The sequence below is a fragment of the Pipra filicauda genome, unplaced genomic scaffold, assembly GCF_003945595.2.
Source record: "Pipra filicauda isolate LSUMZ 115617 unplaced genomic scaffold, ASM394559v2 scaffold232_size1229904_pilon, whole genome shotgun sequence".
NCBI classification, from domain to species: Eukaryota; Metazoa; Chordata; class Aves; order Passeriformes; family Pipridae; genus Pipra; species Pipra filicauda.
Window position 1 is genome coordinate 1,132,398 of NW_024104346.1, and position 27,140 is coordinate 1,159,537.

Below are 27,140 nucleotides of genomic sequence, written 5' to 3' on the forward strand. Positions count from 1 at the left end.
AGGCTCCTAAAGAAAAGAGCTGATCTCTGTAAGCAAAGTCGGGGAAAAAAGCACTGAATGTGTGACAAAATAAAATTCTAAACTGGCTTTGGCATCAGATAAGTAGAATTTCTGGCTGGAACTCTGGAGGTTTTGGCTTGCTGGGAGCAGTCAGGCAGGAGCTCCAGAGGTGGGTGGTGGGCACTAACGGGGATCAAAGTACAGTGTGTTGGCTGCATTTTGGCAAAAGAATTTGAATTTTGCAAATCTCCTTTTAAGCTTTTCTCCCAGGGCCTGGGAGCTGGATCTTCTGAGAGACATGATGCACACTGCAGCTCAGTCTGATTTATTTTTTTCCCCAAAGCAGTTTGGAGGAACTTCAGATAATCATCACAATGTGTGGACACTTATTTAAACTGAACAGAACTTTCAGCTGTGAAAAGTTGCTTAGAAAAGCTCTTTGGGGAGGAAGAGTAATCTTAAAAAACAGAATGAAAATATGCGCTCTATTTTTTGAAAATTCTTTGTGGACTTCTAAGTATTTTTGATGATAAGGGAATTCATGGGCGTGGTTGGACCTGAGTAGAAAATATGGGCTGTGTTTTCAGGTGATACATTACACAAAGAATCAAATTATGCTTTAGATTCTCATTAAGGTAATCTGTGTGTTTTATTTACAGTAATATAAATTACCTGCTTTGCTCCACGGTGGTTAATAGACCGAATATGCCCTGAGGCTTTCCTAAAGGATAACAAGGCTGGCATGTATTAGGGCACTGGTATTTAATAAATCTGCTAGCCTTGAATAAGGGAGGAAAGAGAAAACATAATGCAAACAGAATGTGACAGCATAAATAAACTGTTTGGGATGTGGGAGCCTGAAGTTGAGGTAATAACCAGTAAAAGAAACCAGTAGGAAAAAACCATGCAGTGATGGGAGAGTGGAAAAGCTAGAGTTGAATTCCAGCACCAGTCGCAGGAATACAATAGGAAGTGATTTCCTTTTTCAGTGAGGCTGATCCCCTGGGATGCCGGTGACCTTCCCCCGGGATCGGGGAGGAGCTGCAGGGTTCCCAGCTTGTTCTGGGGGCAGGACCCAGCTCCCCTGGCAGGAGCTGCTGTTGGTTCGCACTCGATTCCTCCCTGGTTCGTGCTCCTGCCCAGCCCAGGTGTGCACTGAAGTGCTCTGGCAGCGGGGTGGGCACAGGCATTTGGTGTTTAATTACCACTCTGCCGCTGTTAGTTCTTAATATACTCGCAGCAATAAATGCAAGATGATCTATTCCTGCCGGGCTCCCAATGTTTATCATTAATAGAGAATGAACTGACATAAAAGCTTAAGTATCTCTTTCCCCTCCTGTAGTGAGTAAAAACTTGATTTCCTTAACGAATAGATCGCTGTCAGTGTAACAGGAACGGAGTTTCCAGTCTGTAGTTAAACAAAAAAAAAATCACTTGCTCCATTTACTTCATAGAGGAAAAAAAAGAAGAGCTGAGCAGCTCGTGCTTTGTGTGTGAGAAATGCTGCGTTTTGGAGGCAGGGATGGCATTAACATTCTAATGGTGGCTGCTTAAGTGCAATCAATGTACTGCAGGTGTTCAACAGATCCCGGGGATGGAGTGTTCCTTGTCTGAAGGTGGAATTGGCTGCCTGCCTTCTGCTCTTTGGGGGCTGATTCAGTTTGTCTGTTTGCTCATATTTTACAATAAATTAGAGACCTGTGACCATCATAGTAACACTTAGAACAAAAGCCCTTGAGTACTTTTATCTTTAGAGTAAATGATACTGACTCAGATTAGAGACATTTTGAATTTTCCTCATGAAATGGAATGTCAGCAGTAGGAATCTGTAAGTCCTTTACTGCTGTTTTCTCGACATCAGAGTGAGATCCAGCACCAGGTTGGAGCTCAGGAAATGGTCTGGATTGTGGACAAAGCCCCAATGGCTTTTCTGTTGCATCTCTTTGGAGCAGGATGGTGTTGGGCTGCAGTCAGTGCTCCTGGCAGGGCTTTCCTGAGCTGCTCCAACACCAGCACACAGCTTGTAAGAAACCAGAGTGCTCTGAGCTGCAAATCTTGGAGTCGGCTGGACAAAGCCAGGGAAGTGCTGATCATTCCCTGCTTCGGGGCTGCATTTGCTCAGCAGTGATGGTCCCAGTTGGAGTCAACTGCAGTGACCAGAGTGATACTGGGCTGGAGCTGAAGCAGGGGAATAAATCAATTATACCAGGGACTTTTTCTTGTCTTTGTAGTTTGTCTCCCTTGGGCATTTGTGGCCTTGTTTTCAAGGGTGTTGGTCCCATTATACCACTCTGTCAATGAAAATGGGCTTTAAAGAGAAAATGAAACCCAGACTTTCCCCTGTAGATTTTAAAGATGCTTGTGGAGATTTTGGGGTTTGGTCCAGAGCACACTGCAGTCAAGGCAATCCTTCAAGTGGTTGAGCTGGGCAGTGAGTACAGCCACAGAAGTAAAAACCAGAATTTAGCACAGCAGCAGAGAACCCCCAAATATCTGGGCTCCCGGGGGGAACTGAACTGAGGACAAAGCTTCTGGCAGAGCTGGGTGTTTGGGGGCAGTGGCACCCCCAGGGAAGGGAGGACAGGCATTCTGGAGAATGAATGTGTTCTTCTGACCCGATAGTCCCTGTGGACATGGAGAACACAGAGCAGTCTCGTTGTAAAATATTCATAGACAGCTGCTCTATAGCATTTATCCCAGTGTTACGGAAGTCTTGAGCTTGTTTATAATTAAAGCATTTATGTTTCAGATGCTTAACAGGGTGTTTTAAATGTTTAGGTCTTGTAAATGATGTTTATTTATGGTTAGCTAATTAAGTCAGCAGAGTTCAGCTTGGTCTCAGATCCAGTCCAAAAGATGAGCAGTGACATTCCCTGTTACTTTGGAAGCAGCTGATCCGAAGGGGATCCCCACTCGTTCCCCAGGCAGCTCTGGGTGTATGACTGCCGTGTGTTGGCCACCCAGGTGGGATGTCTGTGTTCCTGGCTGGGAAATGGGATGCACGGGAATCCAACAGCTGTTCAGTGAAGCTGCCTGTGCTGTCAGGGATACTGAGTCCCTGGGCTGTTGGAGTCTTTGGTGTCATCCAGCCCTCCAGCCTCCTGCTGCTCTCTTTGGTGCCAAATGGTTCTCTTGGCCACCTCCCTGACCACGGGGTGTTTTGGGAGCAGCTTTGCTGCTGTGGAAGGGATCTCAGTTCTGGGAGGGGAGAGCAAAAGTGCCAGGTGAGTGTTGGCTGCTCATGGGCAGGGGGGTGAGACTTGGGACAGCCCCTGGGCTGGAGGGGGACAGTGTCCTGCTGCTCCTTGGCACGTGGTATCCAGTGAGGCTGCAGCAGGAAAGGACTTTGGGTTCTTGAAATGAAAGCCAAAGTTTGCAGCAACACCACGGACAGTGGGTCTGGTTTGGGGCCACCCCTGCCTTCCCCAGGGATGCAGAGCCAAACCTTTACTTCCAGCTGCAGGAGCCAGGGGAACACCCAGCCTGGAGGGGAAACCTGGTGAGCTGCGGGTGGAGGGTTAGAGCTCCCTCTCCAAACACGCTCAAGTGTTTCTCTGGTGAGCAGTTAATTACCTTTCCTCCTTTCGTGAGTGCGAACTGCCAGGTTCTGAGGGCAGGAACTGTGTCTCTGCTGCCGGTGGATGCTGAGCACGATGGCGTGCTGGATTCTGTGCGGTCTCAGTGCTATTGTGATGCAAATGCTAATAACGCAAAGGAAGATCAAGGTAAAGAGCTGTTGGCACCAGCTGGAAGGCTGGGATGCATTTTGTTTCCACCAGTTAATCCTGCAAGGCTGTGATACCCTGTCACTATTTCTCAGTTCCTTTTTTTTTTTTGCATTGCTGAAGTATTAGCGTGAGGGGTTGGCCTTTAACATCCCAAAGTTCATGCTTTTAATATTTGAATTCGTGTAATTATTCCCATCCTCTTTCTCCCTACTGTGGAGTTTTGCTTTCAGAAGAATTCTACCTTAAAAGCAGCAACTAAATGAGGTCAAAAAGTGCATATATGGAAAGCATATCTTGTCTAGAACATACAAGTGATGGTTCATCAGCCTCTTGGCTGTGTTCAAAGGGATATTAGCAATAGCATGTGTAACCTCCCGTTGCTTTACTATCCAGGTTTTTTACTGTATGTTTTATCCACCAATGCAAAAGCTTCTGCTCAATGAGGTTTGCTGATGGACTGGCCCTATAAAAAAATTCCTGATGGTGATCAAAGCGTAGTTCAGACATTCCCCCTGAGGCTGTGATGCCCCGTGTGCACTTTACAGGGGCCAGATGGTTGGTACATGTGCCAAATGCCACATAGAAATTCATGGCATCTCTGTGGCTAACCAGTGCATTTCAGTTAGTGTAAATCAAAACACAGCCCCAAATTACTTCTTAACCAAATTGTAGCACTTTAATGTAACTGTTCCCAGGCCGGCTGGAGTGGGGTTTGGTTTTGTTCATTTCGGGAACCATCTGTGCCTTTCAGCGCGGCTCCAGAGCAGTGAAAATAACTGCAGACAGCAGTGGGAACGTACAGAGCGGGCTAAATTGGGTTAAATGAGCTTCAGGATGAAAATTGGTTGAATCCCTCCCTTCAGTTCTGCCTGGAAGTGGAACGTGTTGCCATCCTGAGCAGTGCTGGGTCACCCCCTCCCCACGTTCCCTTCAGGTGAGAATGGAGGGAGGGAAGAGGCAGTGGGACCCCTCAGGGGTTGACCCTCACGAGGTGTTTTCATTTCATCTGGGCAGGAGGTGCTTTGAAGGGTTGCCCTGGTGTAGGAGGGACACCAGAGCAGCTCCCCAGCACAGCTCAGGCACCGACAGGGTTATAAAGCCGGGCTCTGTTCCGCAGTGCTGTGCAGGGGAGGGAATTCTGGGAGCAGTGCACTTCACGTTGGAGCTGTGATTCAGCTCCTGGAACTCATTGAAGCAGCAGGTCTAAATCTGAGCAATTTTACCTGGATCTATGCAAATTTATGGCATAATAAGACATGGAAATATATGTAAATGTTGTCAATTATTGTAAAGCAAAGGAGCACATAGACAGAATATTCCATAAAATGTTTTATACAGCATTTTTTGAATTCCTAAAAAATAAAACCTGAGAAATAGCAAATGAACTGGAATTGAGTGTGGATGTTCCAAGCCCATTACATTGGGACATTTTCTTTAAACTGCTTATTAATCTCACCTTGCCATGTGGGTTTTCAAGAGCTCCCTTCCCTCCACTGCTACATTATACCTTTACAAATCAGGGAAATGTCAACTCGTGATTTACTGACAAAGCCAACAACTGACATAATTTATCTCACTTGAGATCAGTTCATCAAACTTGGGAACATCTTGGCTGCTGTAAAATCCAGGCATTTGATACAATCGCAGCTGCTTAAAATGCAAAGGCTAACCTACATTTTTAAAATGCTGTAAAAAGAACAAGAAGTGATGCCAGGATGAAAATTTATGAGGCACGGAGCCGGGATGTGAACGGAGCGTTTGGAGTGTTGTTACTATCTTGTTTGCACAGTTGAGAACGAGTGTTAATGGGAGGAGGGAGCGGGAGGCTCCGCGTTGGCATTCGAGTCCAGCGCCGGCTCTGACCTGGTGCTATGCAGGAATTTTTAATGCTCATCCTTGATTTAATGTAACATTGTTTGATATCAGTGGCTCCTTGTTAGCGGAGCTCTGATTAGAGCAGCACGTCTTGGCAGTTTGAGCACTTGCAGCATTCAAATTCAGAGCTGAACCTATAAAAACACAGATGAAAGTGGAGGAATATTGTTTAATATCATCAACTACTCTGGTAATATTAAAATGGAATTAGCTTTTGCACCTTCTATCAAGAGATGTTGTGTTTAATGTGGCAGCACTGGGAGGTGTGTGTTGGGTGTTTGCACAGTGCTTGGCACAGTGTGCAGGATGTGGCTCTGCCAAACAGCAGCTCCTGCAGTTCTCAGCACCGGGGATGAGATTCCCTAGGATATTAAAATACAGAGCTTTAGATTAAAACCTGATAGCCTCTTCCTGTGACCTCCAGGTACTCGGTAATGGCCACGTTATCTGGTTCCTCTGCACCAGTTCGGACCTGCTGTGGGACTGAACATGGAATAACTGCAGTGGGAGATGAGCGTTCTTGTGTTTTACAACAACTTTGGGGAACACTGCTCTTAAATATTCATGACTGAGCCATCAACTGACGTGTCAAGAGTCATGTTGACACAAAACCTGATCCAAGGGTAAACCAAGCCTCAGTCTTGACGCGTAGCTCAAACCTTCCTCAGGATTTTGCACCCCAAATGTGTTGGATGCTTCTGATCTCTCACAGCCAGTGCTGAGCCCGGAGAGAGCAGGGCTGGGGAGGGTGTGGGGTTCCTGCAGCTCTGCCGGGTGCTCTGTGCCCTGGTGACACTCACAGCGCCGGGAGAGGCTCTGCAGCTCAAGAGGGAAAGCAGAACTTGGGTTAACATTTATCTCAGCTGTCATCGCCGTTTGCAACACTAAATCTTTCTCATAAATAAGTGCAGAAATCTTTGCTTCAAAGTGAAAAATTCATGCTCCAGTTAAACCTCAATTATATTTCCAAACAATATTTATCAGATTTTCTAATGTGTGCTTAGTGCAGTTCAATTTTGTGCTATCAGTCAAAAGTGGCAGCTCTTGGAAAGGGGGCTGGGAGGTGTTTTTCAGGTGGGAAATGGAGCGTGAACGGAGGAGGCAGCACTGCCAGGGCAGGTGAGAGGAGCCATTGGCTTGGGTCCACTTTTAATGAAACATCAGTGCATTAAAAAAAATGCTGTTGTTTCTCCCTGTAGAACAAGGGAGGCGGATCTGAATTCTAAGGGCTGTATTCCAGAGGCCTGGAATGGGAAGCTATTGTTTCATTCCATAATTCTGGGGAGGAAAAACTGTAATTTCACGACTCTCTGAATTTATTTCACCGGAGCTTTTTTCTACGGCTGTTTACCACATTAATTTAGTGAAAAACCTGACAAGTGTGCGTATGCAGAATTTAAGCTCTGTCCTTAGGTACACATTAAGTCAGGATTTAAGGTTTGAAATATAAGATTAATTCAACTCTTGCCTACAGTTGCGTTGCAAAATTGTTGATTACCTAGAAATTCATGTTTCTTGTTCATATAAATTTGCTCATGTGTAATGCTTTCTATGTATAGTGCTAACACTTATGGTTAGAGAAGTGAAATTCTCGAGCTGAATGGGAATGAAGTGTGTGCTTGAGGCTGCAACGTGGAAGTGTTGAACAGATTCTTCATGAAGTTTTCAGAGGAAAGTTGTGGGCTGGAGCTGTGACAGCCCATGGGTGTGAGGGGCTGGCTCTCTGCTGCTGTTTTAAGCACAGTCCCTGGGTTGGTGCCTCCCTGAATGTTCTGCTCCCACCCACCCACCCATTTACACCTGGAGCTGCTTCTTTGAAGTCATTGATGCACTAAAATTGGGCTGTTCCCTTTGTTCTAAAGAAACATTCTTTGGTCCTGTCCTCAAGGAAGGAATTAAATGTTCATTTCGGTTCTGGGCAGAGGGATCTTTTTTCAACAGGGCTTCGCTCTGAGCCTGAGTAAATCTGGTTTTTTTTGTAGGTTTGTGTGACCACAAATTACAGCTCAGTGAAAGGAGAAAAGGCAGGATGTTTTGGAAAGTCTCTGAACATGCAAGGCACATATTGTTTATTTCTGATCTGTGCTTCAGAACGGGGCATTTTATAGAGAAGAAGGGACTAAGACAAGTGTTGGAAAAAAGCACCAGTACCCAGCGAACGGATTCCAAGATTCCCATTTCAGATACATATAAAGAGGGAAGCTATAGCAGTATCATTCAAATGTGACAGCAGTCACTCCAACCTTTGCTATTACGGCACAAAATTACATGTTCTTGCCAGAGAAATAGGAAGGGCTGATAGGGACGACAGCTGGGATTTGCTTTCTTATCTATATTTTACACACATGCTCTTTCATTTCTCTCCCTCTCCTGCTGTTCCAGGATCCAGGTTGGCTTTTAGAGCTGCTGTTAGTTTGCAAACAATGGGGCAGCTTTGTACCCTGCAGTTTCTCAGCCCCACAGATCCAGGTTGAAAATGAAATGTAGTTCCTGTGCTTTGTAATTGGCAATGTTAAGGATGGAGCTCTGCCTGCAATGGGCTGTTGGTCCTGAAATGTCTCCAGAGGTCCTTTCCCGAGCTGTGGGTGAGCTCTGGGGACTCAGTGTGTTCTGGGTTTGACTTGACTGTAAGGAAATGGGATTGGGAATGCAATCTCAGCCTGCACTGCTTCACGGCATCCAGAGAGAAAGTGCTGAGCTGAAAATCCTGAGCAGAACAGATCCTGGGAGCTTGCATGACCTTGCTATGCTGGAGTTAATGGCAGCTATTACTTGCTTCTAATAGCTCATCAAAGCACTTTAATTTATCTACCTCTTGGGTGCATATTATAGATTCTATAAGTTGTAAGATTTGTAGTACCCTCTTGTCTCTGCCTTTCTGCTTGGTTGTTTTTTGATTTCTGGAACACTTGCTCATGGGCTCACCCACCAGTACTGTGGGAAAATCCATTCCCACGTTTCCACTCTGGGTTGCAGAGGGATTTCTTCAGTGGGAGACCTGTGTGTCAGGGTTGTGCTAAGTGAGGGATGTGGAAAAGGTGATCCAGCAGTCACTCCTTGTTGGGATTTGCAGCAGTCACACTGGAGCGGAGTGATTCTGAGCTATATTAAATTTAAAACCAAAGCAAGGTGTGGGGCTGATTTGATGGATTAATAGAAAAGTTAATTGGCCTTCCCCAAAATGATTATCATTAACAAAATGCAGCTGTAACCTGCCAGAACCAATCTGTGCACACAGGATTCGGGGCTTTGTTTGGCTGGTTTTTTGTTCTGCTCATGACTACTTAGGATAAGGATACTTTTTTCAGCCTTAATGTTCTCTCTTGATTGAGCTGGGCCTGGGCTGCTTGACTGGTGACTCTGCAGCCAGAGCTGTGGAAACGGGTGAGCTCCAATTCCGAGGATGGGCAGGGAGTCAGATCCATGCCCGTGGTTAAGGAAACTTGAACTGACAAGCACTGTGGGCTGGCTGTGCAAGCACAGGGAAGTTTTCTGTGCCAAGTCAGTCCCATTAATCTTGGGACTGTGACATGTCTGTGCTCTTATTGATTTCCCAGCAGGCTGTTCATCACCAGGCTCATCACGCTCTGAGCCAATCTGGAGAAGGCACAGGGGGGAAATGGGGCTGGTGTGTTTATCTCTAGGGCACAGGATGCTCATAATCAATGTGACTTGGAGAGGAAGCCAGATGGGTTGAGATAATTGATGGAAAGTGCCTTAAAGTAGGAGAGGTTCTACATATCTTACAGGGAGGGGGAAGTGTTTTGGTTAAGGACAGGAGATCTGTGTCCCCTGATACTCAGAGCTGGTCTGGGGGGCACTGACCTCAGCTCCCATCCCTGAGGGCCAGGTTGGCTGGTCCCAGGCTGTGCCCATGTGGGAACCTGGGCCAGACCTGCACAGCTTCCCTGTGCTGGCCCTGCTGGAGCTGCAGGGACCTGGGCTTGGTCCTGTGGGGGTGGGTGATGTCTGTGGAGACCAGGAGATGAGCTTGCTGCTCTCATTTGTTTACCCTTTGCAGCTCTGTGTCCAGCCCCCCATCACCCTGCACAGGAAGATCTCAGTTTCCTCAGAGTCCCTGCTCCCAGGATAGGGCTTGTACAATTCTCTTGCTGTGCCAAGATGCACAAACTCACCCCCAAGTCCTTCATCTGGTCTCTGAAACTTTCCTCAAAGTATTCCAAAAATGCATTTTTCAGCAACTTAATTATTTCTTGTCTTCTCAATCAATAATGAGCCATCCCAGTCAAGCTCTACATAGTAAGTTGTTTTCGTGTTGTTCTTTAAGACAGCTGCTTGGAATGAAAATAGCTCGTAGGCAAATCTCAGAGAAACAATTAAAAGCCTGGTGCTTGGGAGATTTTTGCAATTATGAACTGATCATGGTTTGGTCCTGGAAAGACTTGTGCCTCCGGCACAGTGGATGGGAGCTGTGTGTGGAGATAAGCACAGGAATATTTTTTGCTTGATTGCGGTCTGAATGCAAACTGTGAGTTGCTCTTTGTTTATTTAGTATCACTTAATTTATCTCATTGTCCTCTTTGCACTTCCTTCAGTAGTTTTTGTCTGAAGGAGAGAAGACTGGGACAGGTCAGTCCCTGGCAGAGCTGCCTCTCTGACCAAGCTCTGCAGAGGACAGAGGCTGATGGTTAGTCTTGGTTTTTCTCTGCAGAGGAATCCACCCCAAATCTGAGACCTCCTTCCCTTAAGAGCCCAAGCAGGGTGAGCTGCTCCCTTCAGCTGCAGCACCTCAGCCCAAAGGCCTTGCAGGGAAGGGGGGAGAGCCAGGCTGGGAGTGCCCTGGATGGGGTACTTGGAATACTTGTCACTCTTCAACTGTTTCTTAAAAGAAGCAAAGCCCAACCACCACCAAAAAAAAAAAAAACCCACCTCCAGGGAGTATGTGTGTGTGTATATAGAATCCAGAATGCTCTGGATTGGAAAGGACCTTAAAGCCCATCCAGTGCCACCCCCAGCCACGGGCAGGGACACCTTCCCCTGTCCCAGGTTGCTCCAAGCCTCGTCCAACCTGGCCTTGGACACTTTCAGGGATCCAGGGGCAGCCACAGCTTCTCTGGGCAACCTGTGCCAGGGCCTCCCCACCCTCACAGGGAAGAATTTCTTCCCAATATCCAACTTAAACCTACTCTCTGTCAGTGGGGAGACATTCCCCCTTGTCCTGTCAAGCTTGGACTCGATCTTGGAGGTCTTTTCCAACCTAAACACTTCTGTGATTTTTCTGCGCGTTGGAGAGAAATAACACTGTGAATTCTGTCATACATCCAGTGTCAGAGCTACAATAGATAGCTCTGTAATTAATGTATTTCTTTCCCAGGTGTTTTTCTGTTCTTTCACTTTTTATAAAAGAATGTCATTCCCAAGGTGGGCACAGCCAAAGTGGGCTCATAACGTGTCATTAGAAGCTTCAGACCTTGTGCCTCGCAGGGTGTTATTACTGTTCAGTGTGAGAGAACAGATGCTATTTTACTGAAAAAGAAAAACTGCATTAAATTGACAGCACTTTAATTTTTCTTGATAGTAGCAAGAATTCTTATTTCCTATTTTATTTGCATTTTTATTACCAAGAAGCACAGTGCCTAAGCTACCTGGTGTCACTGCTGCTCATCTAGTCAGGCTATGACTGTCCAAATAGCAGCTGGACTATGAATATGGATCATTTATTCATATGACAAACTTCTGGTACAGGATACTGAATAGATGGAGGCTTCCTGCAGTGAGTGACCTGGAGAGTAGATGGCAAAATGAAGTGTCTTGAAGTGGAACACTTCATCAAGGCATTCACATTGTCACCTAAAAGCAATTCTTCTATTGTCTAATTTCTTGCCCAGACCATTCCATTTTCTGATTCTGAGCATATATATTGGGCTGGGTTAGAGCTGCTTGTGCTGATATGGGTTATTCAAATCAAAGATGCTGCACTGAGAAACAGCAGGATGTCTTTCTCCAGCCAAGTGTCCTGGTGGGCTGCAGAAAATTCAGGGATTTCAATTTGATTTTATTTTTCCTTTTTTAGATTTAGCTTATATTAAAAGTTACTAAGGTATCTGATGCCTTCTGACCTCCATCCTAACTAGGGACATAATGCCATATGACCATATGAATGCCATATGACACAGTGACCATATGAAAAGGTCCAGGGTATGGCTATTGCTCGGCCTGGAAAAGGCTAACTGGAATGTTGGTCTTCAAATGTGTAAAACAAACAAACCCCAAAAGCCCCACAAACTGCAGAGGAAGAAATTCTCTTGTCTCTTCTAGACAGGGGGTCTGTTCCTGGGGGCTCTTTAAGAAGTTTGGACAGGGATCCGCTTGACTGGGAAGAAATTTTGTCTTGTGAGGGTGGTTATTGTTTCCTCCATGGATATGTATAGTTATTTATAGTCATGATGTCTGTCCTCCTGTGAAATTCTGACAGGAGTCAGTAAAGATAGAAATACTTGTGATGCTTCAGGGCTGTGTCAAGGAGAAGTCTGAAAAGAGTGAGGGTGATCCCTTGCTCGGGTGATCCCTGCCTGGAGGGGCTCAGTGCCCCTGCTCCTGCAGCCTGTGGGTGCAGCTGATCTCTGAGGAGCTCCCTCAGTGCAGCCCGGCTGTCCTGCAGTCAGTGCACTCCTTATTGGTTCCAGTGAAGGGGGGAACTGCAGCAGCCTGCGATGTGCAGGAGTTTGGAGTGAAGAACTGAACTGTCTCCATGGCCTTAAGCTCTGTGAGCCTGTGAGTGATTCAGTTTGCTGCTGGTGGGAACAGCCGTGCCCGGGGGATGTTCATCCCTGTGCCTGGAGCTGCCCAGGCAGTCCCAGCCCCTCGCTCTCTCTGCTGCCGTTATTTATATTTATAAAAAGAGTGAAGTGCCTGCAGCGTTTTGCCTAAAATAGTAATAACCCTCCTCAACAATGCAAAAGACTTTCTTTTGATAAGATCATTTCAAAAGGTAACTGCTTATGATAATACAATTTATTCGTTATGGCTTGGGGGCAAGCTAGGATGGAAATGAAGCATGTCTTCCATTAGAACCCTACAGAAACAAACTAATAGGCTGCAGAGAGAACCATTTGTAATGTTACTATAATTCACATGATTCATTAAACTGAAATGGAAAATGATAGCATTTTCCCCTGAAAAAAATCCTTATGGAATTACATGCTGGGATCACTTAGTTGAACTATTTTATTGACTAAGCATCTTGTTGTGCTGATGTGGAGATTATATAGGCTTGCAGCCATTTATTTTTCCGTTTGCTAAAATTAGAACTCCTTTTTATTGTGTTTTTATTGTGTTTCCCCTCCAGCTGTAGCTGCTGGTGATGGCAGGGGCTGCTCCTGGCATTTCCTGGCGTCGGGCATTCCCAGACCATGGCAATGGATTGCTGGTGGTCACCCTGCCAGGTCACTGGGGGGAAGTGAAGGATTGAAGGGCTATGAGGCAGTAAAAGGCAGAGGAGTGATGGGTTTTAGCAGTGGAGATAAAAACACAGTTCTTTCCAGGTGATTCACGTCCCTGGGATCTGGAGAAGTTTCTCTTGACACGCACACTCACCCTGCTCAGAACGTCACCCGTGATTAATGTCAGCAAGCACCCTGTGCCATTTAAGGGATTTTGGGGAAACAGCACACTGAGCAGGTTTTAATGCTGATTTTTTGACAGCCTTCACGTTTGGCCGTGACATGCTGTGGAGGAGACTCTGTCTTCGAGCGGCCATTTATCAGAGGACAGAAAAAGACTATTTTAAATGAGCTCAGGCTGACCTCCGAGTGGATTAATGTATTTGGGAGGCCTGATCAACCTGACAATCTCACATTCATCAGTGTGAAATCAATCTGAAAGGTACAATGGGTTGTATCTACTTAACTGTTGATAGAGGATGCCAGAACTGACAGAATAACCTGGCACTTGCTATTTACTGCATAGGGATGCAGAATACTTGCCTGTACACATAAACATCTCTTCCCTCTTGCAGCACATTGTATGGCAAGAAAAACTAATGGCAGCCTGGGATAACTGGGCATTTTCTGACAGTCTCACTCATCTCTTTAGTCATCTGTAATTCCAATGAAGTGCCTATTCCCATGCCATGCAGCAGAGGAAAACTGGAGCTACAGTGACTCTTGTGCCAGTGTCATTTACATTTTGCTTTATTAGACAAAAGGCAAGTAATTAATCAGTGGATTGCTTAATTCAAAATTCAGTCAATTGCAATAGAGGCTTCATCACTCTGCTTTCCACATGGTGAGATCTGGGTGATAAATTTGATTCTGTTTTGGTTGCCTGGCTATGAATAAATAAAGTGAGTTTGGGTACAGACAAGCCAGAGACTTCAGGTTTTGCATGTGAGTAGAAATGGAAATATTGGGCTGTGAGCAAAATTCCACAGGAAGTTTTCGGACAACCCAGTTGGATTTCAGAAATACTGAGCCTTTGCTGATGCTGGGGAGAGGGGATCTCACCAGCCCATACAAATATCTCCAAGGTGGGTGGCAGGAGGATGGTGCCAGACTCTTTCCAGTGGTACCCAGTGACAGGATGAGGAGCATCTGGGCCGGGTGATCTCCAGAGGTCCCTTCCAACGCCAGCCATTCTCTTATTTTGTGTTCACTTCTTTCAGCTGAGTGTGAGTGAATTTACCTTTGGTGGGTCAGATCCTGGTTTTCCACGCGGGTAAAGCTTCCCTGCCCCAGGGAACCTCCCCAGGCTGTAAAATCCAGCTGAGCCCCGGTTCAGCCCCGCAGGGAGGGTGCAGTGCTCTCAGCCAGGGCTGTGGGGAGCTCCTGCCTGGGAAATGTTCTCACCCTGTGCCAAGGCCCCGAGGGGCAGGACCTCCAAGGGTGTGCTCAGCTCAGTGGGCACTGCACGAGCCTGGGGCAGCAAAGCAGGGCACTGGGAGCAGGAGGTGGGTGAGGGTGCTGTGCGTTCCTGGGGTGTGTGGGGTCCCTCTCCAGCTCTGCTGTCAGTGCCTCTGAGCAGCCCCCCAAGCAAGAGCTGTGCAGAGGAGGCTTAAAGCCCTGCTTTTAAGTAAATTGAAGTATAAGTACAAAGAATAACCAAATGTATGTGTTTGGAGATGCTTATTTCCCTGTGAAGAATATTCATTCAGTAGTCTCCTACCTGCAAAGTCATAAATCTGCACTCCAGCCTGGATTCCCCTGTAAGCTGGAGCAGAAGCTGTCGTTTCCTATTGTCTAAACAATTTACAGCTGCCTTAAAAGGGTGTCTCAGCAATCTTGACATCTCGACTTGATCATAAATTCAGAGCTACTGTTGAAGGAAGTGCTTTTCCCTTCAGATAAGCACACAACTGGAAATCTCCCCCGTTGGAGCTGCGGGAAGGTGGCTGTGTCTGTCTGTGTGTCCCACCAGTGGGGCCCTGCTGTGTCTGGCAGGGCTGTGGGGGTTGTCACCTCGCTGTGTCCGTGGCCAGGGGCAGGTACAGGAATGTTGCTTTAGCAGCAAGTATTTCATTACCAGCTTGTATTGCTTTAAGAAACTCTCTGCAGTGGAATTGTAATCGCGTAAACCCGGGGCCCATGAAATGAGATTTTCAGTTCTGTGAGTTAGCAATAGGTGTGATACATTAAAGCAGATTTGCTCCCCACGTGAGGGAGATTTTGATGAGAAGTGTGATAAATTAACCACAGGGATTTCTGGTACAGAGCACAGCTCGCCTGCTGACCCACTGCCCTCATTTGGCTTTTTCATCTGCTTGCTGTGTTTGAGGGAGTGCTCCACAAATAAAATTAGCCATAACATTACCGATACTTTTCTGCAGGGGAAAGGCCAGGGAATTACTTCTTGAAGATGTGGGAGGTTGTAAGAAGGTGAAACTGCAGAGATTTGTTCCCCGTGTTGGTTCCAGGGACAGAGGTGGGGTCTGGAGCACCTCGCTGACAGCAGGAGCATCTGCTGAGGCTGCTGGGCAGTGGTGGTGCAATTCATCCTGGATCCTCGGGGCTTCCGCAGCCCTGGCCCTGCTTCCTGGCACAGGGCAGGTGCCGGGTGTGCCAGGGCTGTGAGCTCTGGTGCAGGGAGCAGATGTGACCTTGCCCTGGAGCTGCCCTGGGTGTCCTGGCACGGGGCTGTCACCCGGGCAGCTGTGCCCCCTGCCAGCCCTGTCCTGTGTGAGAGCCCTTCCCTGCTGGGACAGCCAGCCACGCTTGGCACCAGGGCTGGCACACTGGGGCAGCCACAGACCCAGGGGGAGAGTTACAGCTTAGTGACATCAGTGAATTTCTGCTTGTCTTCATAAAAACCATCACAGAATATGCTGGACTTTTTGGATCCTACTGTTTTGGTTTTCCTCTTTCTCTTGCCGTTATTACAGATTTTTTCTTCACTCCAAATTTTCTCTCTCTTTGCCTCCTGGGGGCCTGTTTCCCTTCCCCAGGCTCCCCTCAGTGTGTCACGGGTGGGGTCACGGGGGGTCAGTGTCTGACAGCAGTGGCAGGCAAGCCCATCACTTTATCTCTGGTGTGATATCACTGAGACAGTGCTAGTGTTTACCTGTCAGCCTGCTCAGCCCTGTAATCACCTGAAATAATGGGACAGGGAGAATAAAGGGGCTGTTCTGTGTGCTGACATGCCCTGGAGGAAGGTGGCACGGGCTGGGCAGAGCTTTGGTCTGGAATTGCTCTGTGCAAAGGGAACCCAGGGAGGATTTGCAGCTGAAAACCATCTTTCTTACTCAGAAAAAATGTGCTCAGAAATCCTGGTTTTATGAGTTCTCACAGCCTGTGGGTGAGATTCACAGGTGAAGTGACAAGAAATGCAGATGGAAACAGGATGGTTCAATGTCGACCACAGTGACAAGTGTCACTGGAGAGAGCTGGCAGATGTGTGATGGGGAGAAGTTACGGAGTCAACTGGGCAGCAGGGCATGGAGAATCCAGGCAAGCACTCGGGTGTGATTCTGGAGGGAGGAACAAGCCTCCCTGTGCATCCTTGGGCTGGGTGGGTGAGTGCCTGTGGTTACTCCCTGAGGTGACACAGTAATGGATATCACTCTGTGTGCACACAACACACAGCTGACTCCAGCTACATTTATTTAGTCAAGCTTTTAATAAAAGGTAATTGAAAGGACTTATACAGGATCTGCATGTAGATTTGACATTTAAGGATATTAATAAGTGAAAGCTGCTGAGGTCATTGCTTGACTAGATTGGCTTAATGAATGTTGATTACACTGTACATGTTGATTTAATTTAGTGAGATTTTATCTTCTGGATTGGGTATCAGCTTCTGTCTAGTTATTGATTGGGATGTGGGAGGATGCCAGGACTGGTTCTGTTGGAGTTGATAGGTCAGTGCAGCCTGGCTGCTCAGCCTGCCTGGGAGCACTGAGCATGTGATGTTCTGTGTCTGTCTTCCAGGAGAGAGCCCTTCCCTCTCCACTGATGGCAAGAGTCCCTCCAGGGCAAGAAAGGGCTGATGCAATGCTCAGATTCTCCCAGGAGCTGCCCACGTAGATGTTGCCATGCTGTGGTACCCGAGTGTGTTACTGATGTGTGACTGCATTGGTACAGCTGTGAGAACAGTGTGGACAGAGCTGCCTGTCGGAGTTTTCTGGCTCGTGGGCTGGAATCTGCCCCTAGAAGGGAGTGAAGAGAATGAAGTTTCCTCCACTGAAAGGGTGTGGAAAACTTAGGTCAGGAGGAGACTAATTGTTCTGAGCGTGTCTTCTGTGAGCCTGTGTGTGCTGCCCTGGTTGGAGTTTGGGGATGGGGAGGCTCGAGCTTTGCTGCCTGACATGGGGAGTTTGGAGCTGGAGGGTTGGGAGAGGAGACTTCTTTCCCTCTATCCCTCTGCATTCCCTTGTTCTAGGCCCTACCCTGTTGCTCTGCCCTGGATGGCAGAGGATCCCAGAAAGCCCCCAGTGTGGGGCCTGTCACGGTGCCAAGGAGCCCCTGCCCACAGCACAGGCTCAGTGCGTGGGGAGATGAGCTGCTGCCTTTGGAGAGAGCTGCTCCTGAGGGAGCCACATTCCATATGGAATGTTTCAGTGGCATATGCCGTTAATCCTGCATGCTGAATTATTCAGCAGCTCCCAGTAATGAAGCAGTGAACAAAGCCTGGCGCTGTGCAGCTCCATAGGCCCTGGGTGCCTGGTGCAGCAATCCTGGCCAGTGTTCCTGGGTGGGTGCTCTGCAGCTCGGGGGGTCACTTTGCCAGAGCTGTAGTCCCAGGGAACTGGCTTTCAGGCCATTGCTTGTGGCTGCACGAGCAGCACCCTCCACCTGGCTGTGCAGGAAAGCTCAGTGCTCAGTTAGCAGAGCAGCTCTGGCTCAGTCTGCTCCTCTCCACAGTGGAGAGCTACAGCACAGAGTCACAGGGTCCTTTGGCTCGGAAAATCCCTCTAAGGTTGAGTCCAGCTGTCCCCTTAGCTCCCTGTACATCCTTGAGCTGGGTGTGTGAGTACCTGTGGTTACTCCCTGAGGTGACACAGTAATGGATATCACTCTGTGTGCATACAACACACAGTTCCTGGAACTTCTTGGCATGATGCTCTCACATAATGTGCATTAATAGGTCTCATTGCCCACCAAAATCCCTGACCCTGGAGCTGTGGCATGTGTAAGAAATGGAGAGGCAAAACCCCAGAGAATGTAGGGCTACAACTCATAACTACTGCCAAAATAAGTTAATGTCCCAGAGCAACTCATTTAATAAGCAAGTGAGCTGGCATGCACTGCAGTGGAGTTGCTGACATTGTCTGATGTTGTTCCCACAGAGCTCATTAAACCTTTTTATGTAATGTTGCTGCAGCCACACGTTGCTGAATCTTTCCTCATTGTGCATTTCACTCAGTGGTTCCACATATTTTAATAATTCTTTTGTCCTCTCAATTTAGAAAAGAAAAATCACGGTTCAACAACCTAAACAGCTTAATAAGGGGCGAGTGAAATGTCTCATTTCTTTTGGAGGCGAGTTCGGGTGTTTCAGGTTTTAGCAGTGCAATTTCATCCTGGAAAATAAAGAACAGTGTTTGTAGCCAGCTTTGAGAACTTGAGCAGTAAGGAGCACTGTGGAAAGGAAAACACTCAGCACACCATTCCCTGCAAGTCTATAAAAGCTGCCACAATATGTTTATTGGAAATGAATGGGTTTCGCTTAGGACTGTTGTGTGGGAAGGTGGCTCTTTGGGAGGGGTTTTGGATGGGAAACTGGTGGCTGTGGCTCTTTGGGTGGGATTTTGAAAGCCACGCTTCCCCCAGCTCTGCATTCCTGTGTGATGCCCCCGAAAGGCAGGAGGTGGGGTGGGGGCTCTGCTGCCTTTGAGCCCCCACACTGACAGCGTGTCTGTGCTGTTGGTGGAGGTTGGGACTAGTGTGCACAGTTTCTTAATCACTCTTCAACAAACACTGTTTAGCCTCATTAATGCAAATTAACAGATGATCTATTTTTGCAGAGTCTCAGTCCCATCACATGAACTTACACTTACAGCAACTTTAGAAAAATCAATTTTTAGTCCTTACTACAAATTGATTTATGGCTTTTTCTGCTTGGAGCTGCTGGGGCCCCTCAGCCCTGATCAGCCAGGCTGCACATTCCCCTGTGTGCCATGGTCATTGTGGGGTGGAGGGGGAACACTGACACTGGGAAAGGTGTCTCTAAAGAAAAACTAGTCTTGAGATTTGCCTCTGGAAGGCTCTGTAAAGCCTTACAGAATTACAGAATCATTTAGATTGGATCACAAGATCACTGGGTCCAACCCTTCCCCCAGCACTGCCAGGGCCACCTCTAAACCATGTCCCCAATGCCACATCCACATGGCTTTTACATCCTCCCAGGGCCGGGGACTCCACCGCTGCCTTGGGCAGCCTGGGCCAGGGCTGCACAACCCTCTGAGCGAAGACATTTTCCCTAATATCCACTTGTAGGAAAGAAATTAAGGATTTGTAATGACCAGGTTTGAGTTCTCTGCAGTCCTTTCCTTGAAGTGTTACAGTAGGAATGTGCCCATCAGTGAGTCCTGATGATGTCCCGATGCCTCGGTTCCCTCGGGGACAAGAATGCTGAACGGGAGTTTGGAAGTCACAACCACTTCACCTGAAGATGGTGTGATCTCCTGGGCTCTGACCGAGTAATTATGTTTCAGACTTGAAATGAAATGTCTTTCTTGAAATGAGAATTTAACTGAATTAGCTGCGTCTCTCGGCAGGCGCTGAAGGGGCTGGTTTCGTTAAGCGCCAGGTATAATCCTGGCTTGGCACACACAGCTTAATTACAGTCACTGCTAACAACAAACAGAAAAGCACGGGGGGAGCAGAGCCTGGCCGAGGCAGCGCTGGGGTTTGAAGTTTTTCCCAAGTATTGAAATTGCTCTCTAATTAATTTACCCTGACCTGATGGTTTATTGAAGGAAGTTTGCTTGATCCCTCAGCTGAGTTGTCATTTACCATTTAATTTGAGCCATGCAGGGAAGTTGAGGAGCTGCACTTAGTTGTCTGGTCTAGCTCACAAGTTGGTGATCAGTCAAAGGCTGGAACTGAAGATCTTGGAGGTCATTTCCAAACTGAATTGCTCTGTGGTTCTGAGGATGCAGAACTCGCTGCTGTGGGGGGAGGCTGTCCCGGTGCTGGTCTTGGGGTGTAAGACTTGGCTTTCCTGCAGGGAGAGGTGGCAGATGGCCTGGGCTGGGAGCAGCCTTGAGTAGGGTGGCTGGATAGGGCCTGGGAATGGCTCTGTCTGCCATGGGGCAGGGGGGAGTGACTGGGATAGTGGGAGCCTGTGTAAAAGTAAGTGTATTGGAGTATTGTAAATGCTTTTAAATGTACCATATCCCTAAATGACAGGGAAGGAGGTTATACCCCTAAGGACAAAGTTCTAATCACAGAATCAGAATGGGCTGAGTTGGAAGGGACCTACAAGGATCATTGACTCCAACTTCTGGCCCTACACAGGCCCATCCCCAAAAGTCACCCCCTGTGCCCCAGAGGACCATCCAAACCCTCCTGGAGCTCTGGCAGCCTTGGGGCTGTGCCCACTGCCCTGGGGAGCCTGGGCAGTGCCCAGCCACCCTCTGGGGGAAGAATCATTTTCTACTCTCCAACCTAACCCTGCCCTGACCCAACTCCAGGCCATTCCCTGGGGTCCTGTCCCTGGTCACCACAGAGATCAGTGTCTGCCCCTCCTCTTCCTCTCAAGAGGAAGTTACAGGCTGCAATCTCAAGTAACATGACATTTTTGGGGAAATACCCAAAGAGAACCCTTAGCTAGTCATGAAGTCGTTTGTTGATAAACCTCCTAATTTTGCATCCACTATTTATTTTGCAGCCTAAAATGTTTTTGTCATGTCTCAAAGCCACCTCATTAGCTCTGTGATTTGTCCCATTAACACAGTTGGTGCGTCGGCGTTCGCAGGCAGCACGTGGCTCAGCACGAGCTGGGGTGCAGGCAGATGTGTGTCACAGGCCCCAGCATGAGCTGGGGCTGGCAAAACAGGGAGTGATTTAATGAAGTTTTGATACAGCTCATCAGATACCGGAACGGGAAGACGCAATATTAATTTAGAAACACATTATCATTTCAATTGTAGTCGTTCTGAAGAGTATTAATAACAGGAGAGCTTGTGGCAGTTTGGGAAGATGATGTATTATTCTAAAGGCAAAAATATTCTTCGAGATGATGTTTCATTTGACACCTAAACATGGAGCATACTCCCATTATCACCGTGTAATCAATTGCTTTTGCTGTGTGTTCTGTGCTTACAAACATAATCACTGGAGGCATTTCAGGCGCTGCACGGGAGGTGCTGAACAGGGGAGGCAGGACGAGCTTAAAACACCAGCCTGACAACTTCTATCCTTTAATCCTCAGTTCCTCTGTGCACTTGAATGACTTGAGATTCTGTTTTGACAGCAGGACCTCCTTTTGCTGTCACAAGCAAAAGAAAGATGCAAATATTATCTAAAACTTCTTACAGGGAAGTTAGTCTGGGACCAGTGAGGGGCCTCCTGGTCTGCCTGAACAGCAGTGCAGTGCTTGGCTCAACCAGAGCAGATCTCTGGTGATGAGAGCCCTGTGAGCATCCTGCATTTGAATTATCAGATCCTCCTGGGATAGGGGGATGTGACCAAGTCCATTGGTGTCATCTGTTCCCTTCTCCCTCTTGGACCCATCCCAGTGGAGCAGCTCTGGAGCCTGTGAGGAATCTGAGGTTCCCTGTGTGCCTTGGGCTGTAAGCAAGGCATATTCACATCCTCATGGTGCTTTGGGAAAATGGGCATATTCCCTCCCAACCCCCTCTCATGGCTTGGGTGAGCTCCAGCCTGAGCAACCATTTAATTCCTGCAGTCTCCTGGCCCTGGTGTACCAGCAAATTCCCATCTAACCACAGAACCAAGGCAACATTTTGTGTCTGTGCTTAGTCACAACCATATAATGTAATACTTGAAATCCTCAAATGAGTTGACTGCAGGGCAGCTCCTTCCTAAAGCTTCAGAGTGAATTCCAGCCTGGTGCATTCCCGTGCAATGACCCCAGGATGGATCCTGGGCTGTTCCAAGCTGACCTGGCTCTGGGGGCTGGGACAGTGCTCCAGGCAGTCACAGCAGCTCTCCCCAGCAGGCCCTGGGCTCACAGGAGTTCTCAGAGTACTAACCTGACACCAGAGGTCATCTCCTGTTTCCAGCCCAGTCCTGAAGATGCCTTTCCTGGCAGTGTCCCAGGAAGGTTCTGAAGGTTTCACTCAGTCTCTGGACTTCAGCTTTTCTGCCTGGATTTTAATAAACCCGTTATTCCTACCTAGCTGGATGCTTGGCAGCTCTGCTGGGCTCCAGCTGCTCACACTGCAGTGCTTTCCATAATTTTCCTGACACAGGCAGCAAAACAACCTTGGCTGGTTTCTCCCAGCCTGTGGGACCTGTCATTCCCCCAAGAAGCTCTCAGAGCCCGCTGGCTTTTTTTAGCCAGCCCCAGCCCTGGTGGGGACAGGCAGGTGATGGATGAGCAGCGTTCCTCCGGGTGTGCAGCAGCAGAGCATCCCTTCAGCTGTGCTGACAGCTGGGCCAGGCACAGCCTGTGTGCTCACAGCACACTCAGCTTTGGAAACAACGGGTGTGCTGGACACTGTCCCCCGGGGACAGTGCTGGAATGGAGCTTTTCTTAGCCAACTGTGAGCCTGCTCTTGCAGGCAGGATTAGTCCTTTCTGCACTGGAGTTTTTAGTGGCCTTGTGGAAATACCATCTGGTGATTCCTTGGTACTTCTGAGAGCATCAGTGTTGGGGCTCAGCTTTACTGCAGTCCCCAGGACTGGCACTAGTGCCAATAAAATAACAAAATTCTGATATAAGGGAATATTTCTGTAGAGATTCGGAAAAATGATTCCCTCAGTAATTCTTTGGCTTGGTCCCAAACCAGGACACAAAAATGGGCTCAAACATCAGTTTTCCCAGTAGTTTTCCCCCCTGGAGAGTGTTTCAAAGCCCCCTGAGCTGGGCTTTGACCCTGACTTGTGTTTCAGCCCTCCTGCACCCTTGGCTGCTGGGGGGAATGCTGGAGCCTGACTGTGCTGCAATGGTCCCTCACAGTGCTGGGCCCAAGGAGGCACTGCAGGACACCGTGGCCTTGGGGGCAGCTTTTGGCATGTTCTTATTGAATCAAATCTATAAAAATAAATCCTTGTGTTAGACTGCTGGTTTCACAATAATTCAAATCACAAAAGGCCTGAGCTCCCTCTCCAGTGGCCGCTGCTCTTGCCATGTGATGGGGGAAGATAAATAACAAGGCAATATTTTACTCTTCAGGCTCTGCCACTGGCAAATGCTTCCAAACGTGCTCTGTGAATTTATGCTGCTGGTGCCAGACTTCCCTGGCAATGCTGGTAATTAATCACTGGGTTTAACAATGAGGAACATTTCACTGGTCTGATTAGCACCAGGTGAAGTGATCAGCACAATTAATCAGGTGCAGAGAAGGGCTGGCGCTGGCTTTGGGCAGAGAAAGTTTAGTTTGAAAGCCAGCCTTTGCTGTGTGTGTGAGAACAGCCCTGGTGCCCTGTGCTCAGAGCAATGAACTGGCCAAGCCCCGGAGGCTGTCCCCTGGCTTGGAAGGGGAGACCAGGGCAGGGGGACAAGGGCAGAATAAAGTGAATCTGGGAAAAAAGACCCCAAATATAAAACCAAGTCCCTTGGTCTTGGAGTCTGGGATGAGCAGGTGAATCATGTGAGCTACTCACAAGTACCTGTGTTTGTTTGTACCCATGGGGAGATAACAACTCCCTAAGTACTTCCTAAAATACATTCTATAAAGATACTTTTCCTGGTTTTGCTGTTTATGTTGGCTTTCCACTGCCTGCTCTGTGACTGGGAAGGCTCTAACACGGTGGTGAATATTTTACGTGGATCAGTTCCTGGCACTGGCTCTCAACACCCCGAAGCAGCCAGGTGATGTGACAGTCCCTCCCACACAGCTCTGCCGTCAGTGCCACAGTCCTGTCCTCACCTTCACAGTCCAGCCTGTGGCCCCGCAGTGCATGTGTAGGGTTTAAATTGCAGCTTCAGGCCCCTTTCTGTGCCACAGGCACACGGGGTTAGGATTTTAGTGGTTGGAGCTCATTGTGATTGAACAGCCCTGGGGAAGCACTGTTGGAACTGAGAAGCTCCTGCAATTTTTTGAATCTATTGGGGAATTACCACATACGTTTTTCAGATGTTCATGTGTTTATCCATTCCCATGGTGAGAAACATTATGATAAATTATCATCCAGGCAGTGGAGAGGGACGGGTTTCCTTTGAACCAGGTGATGTGGGCAGCCTTCAGAATTGCTGAAGAGAGCAGAACAACTTGTAAACAATGAGAAATACTTTGAACTGTGCTTATTCTCTTACTCTGTGCCACCAGGAAGACTTTTTATGTGTTCCCAAATTGCCTTGTCCCAGTCCACGTGCTCCGTGTTTCCCAAGGCAGTGGGTGAGCACGTGCAGGGTGTGGCAGCACACACAGTAGTTTCTCAGGCTGCAGTTGCATTATCGATGCTTTCCCTGAGTACCAGCACCTACTGGTGGTTCCTGGTTCCCTCTGGAGTAAGAGGGAGGCCCTCCTGGGAACAGCAGCTGCAGAGCTGTGGAGTCTTTGTCACCGAGTCTCGGAGGAGACCTCGTACACGGACAGGGTGATTCATCCAGATTAAGGCAGGAAACGTGTTTTCCTGTGTCAGATCCATCTTATGAATCCCAAGGCAGCTGCTGCTCTTCAGCAGAGTTCAGTGAATCCTTTGCTTAAACAGTCCAGTGACAGGAGGGATGTAGGGAATCACTCATTCCCTTTACACTGGCTGCTCAGGTTCCTTGCTTCCTCTGTTTGCCTTTTCCAAAGGTAAGGCCAGCCATTAATTTAGTAATTTGTGGGCCCAGCAGACTTGGGAGGCTCTCAAAGGTTATTGCTCACACAGCCTCATCTCCCAATCCTCCGGGACGTGCTCTGTGAAGTGGTGGAAATGGTGCATGATGAGGGAATGCCCTTTGGAAAAGGTTAAGCCTGCTGCCAGTTTATCAGAGGGCGCGGGGAGCAGGGCAGGGCCGGGGGGAAATCAGAGGGAAGCAGGAGAGCTGTGCTGATCGAGGGGGGTGCTGGGGTGGAATTCAGATGAGCCCTGCCCTGCTGCATGCCAGCTCCTCAGCAGTCCCTGGGGGAAATGACACAAAATTCCCTCCTCCGGTGTTGCTTTGGAAGCAGCAGCTTCTCCAGCCCTCCCAGCACAGCGGGGTTGTGTTCATTGCTGCCCTGTTGGGAACCAACCAGCAAATGCTCTTCACGTGTCAGTGGCTGTGCTTGGGTTCGTGGGTTTGTTCTGCAATGTCACGGAATCATTGAAGTTAGAAAAGCCCTCCAAGATCATCAGTCCCCCTGTGCCCGATGCCCCCCTTGTCCCCCAGCCCAGAGCACTGAGTGCCACGGCCAGGCCTTCCTGGGACACCTCCAGGGCTGGGCACTCCAAACCTCCCTGGGCAGCCCCTGCCAAGGCCTGACCACCCTTTCCAGGCAGAAATTCCTCCTGGATATGAATGATTCTACATTTGGAATGGGAACAGGACACAGCCATAGACTGGACAACTGGAAGGAATGAGAACAGGAGCTGATATTTAGCTATTAGCAGTTTATACCCCAGCATTGTAAACTAAATATCTGCATTATTGTTTACCCCAAGCACCTCCATTACACCAGAACTGTGAAACTGGTTTTAGTCAGTGTTTTTGGTTAATTCTGTTTGTTCCTGTTTGTGTGTGCTTGGTTTTCCTTGGTCTCAGGAGAACTGAAACCTCCCAGCAGCTGACATAAGAAGGGGAACTCTGAACAGGAAAGCCAAGAATTTGCAGCCTCATGAAGGGAGATGAGCTGGGCTGTGTCACTACCCCCTGCCCCGGGAATTCTGCAGGTTCCCTCTCCACAGCCTGCACTGGGAGGGAGCATTCCCCCAGCTTTTCCAGCTCCATCAGCTGGCCCAGCTCCAAGGGATGGGGGTGATGAATGTGTGCACAGGCTGGTGGCTCAGGAGCTCCAGTGCCTTGGAGCAAGGAAAGCAGAATTAGGCAAGGAAAGAACATGATTGTTTGTCAAGTGATAGAAGATGGGAGTGAATTGCAGGAGACACTGGAAATGTGGAAGATATGTGGCTTTAAACGGGTACATTTGTTCCAATTAAATAAAGAGGAGGGAACAGAATCCTTCAGAGGTGTCACAGACTGAGATTTCTGACTTGTTTGTTCTGAATCCTGGGAGAAGAATGAATGGCTGGAAGGTCCCACAGTGCTGGTGGCAGCCTCCTGTATCCTCCAGGAGGGAAGGGATGGCAAACCAAGGTGACACAGAAAGCCCTTCTGATAGGCTGTTTTTCAGTGAATCTGAACCTTCCTTTTTCCCTGTGAGGTTTGGTTTCTTCTCTGTAAACTTCTGTTTGTTTTTTAAAACAATTTTTAATTGGCAGTTTTACCAGGTTCGTTTCCAAAGGTGGTATTGCTTTTTTCCAATTACAATTATTTGTCCTGCAGCCTTTGGAAAACACAATATTTCTGTGAAGGTTTTGGGAAGCATCTCAAAGCAAATTTTGATTAAAGCTCTGAGAACTGAAGCATGTGAGAAGTGTGCTGTTACAGGCAGCCTCCCAAAAGTAATCTATTTTTATGAAAAATGTGAATGTGCTCATTTACACCCTTTGCCCTGGGGGCACAAACCTCTCATGGGAGGGGGAAGGATGTTTCCAGTGGTTTCGACACAAACAACAGACTCAACCCCCAAATTTCTCTTCCTTATGTCCCATCTTGGAGCTCCTGACGTTCCTGTCACCCCTGTCCCGTCACAGTTCCTGTGCAGAATGTAAACACGGCGATTTCCCAGCCCCAGAGCCCTTTGGAAAATCTCCTGCCGTGTTCATACAGCCACTGCTTGGCACCTTCCTCCCATTCAGGGCTCGGGAGTACTGTGGCATTGACTGAACAGGAAATTCATAGAGGAAAATTAAGCCTCCAGAAGATACAATAATTTAAATAATTGGCAATTTTCGTGTGTATGTGAGAACATGAGAAATG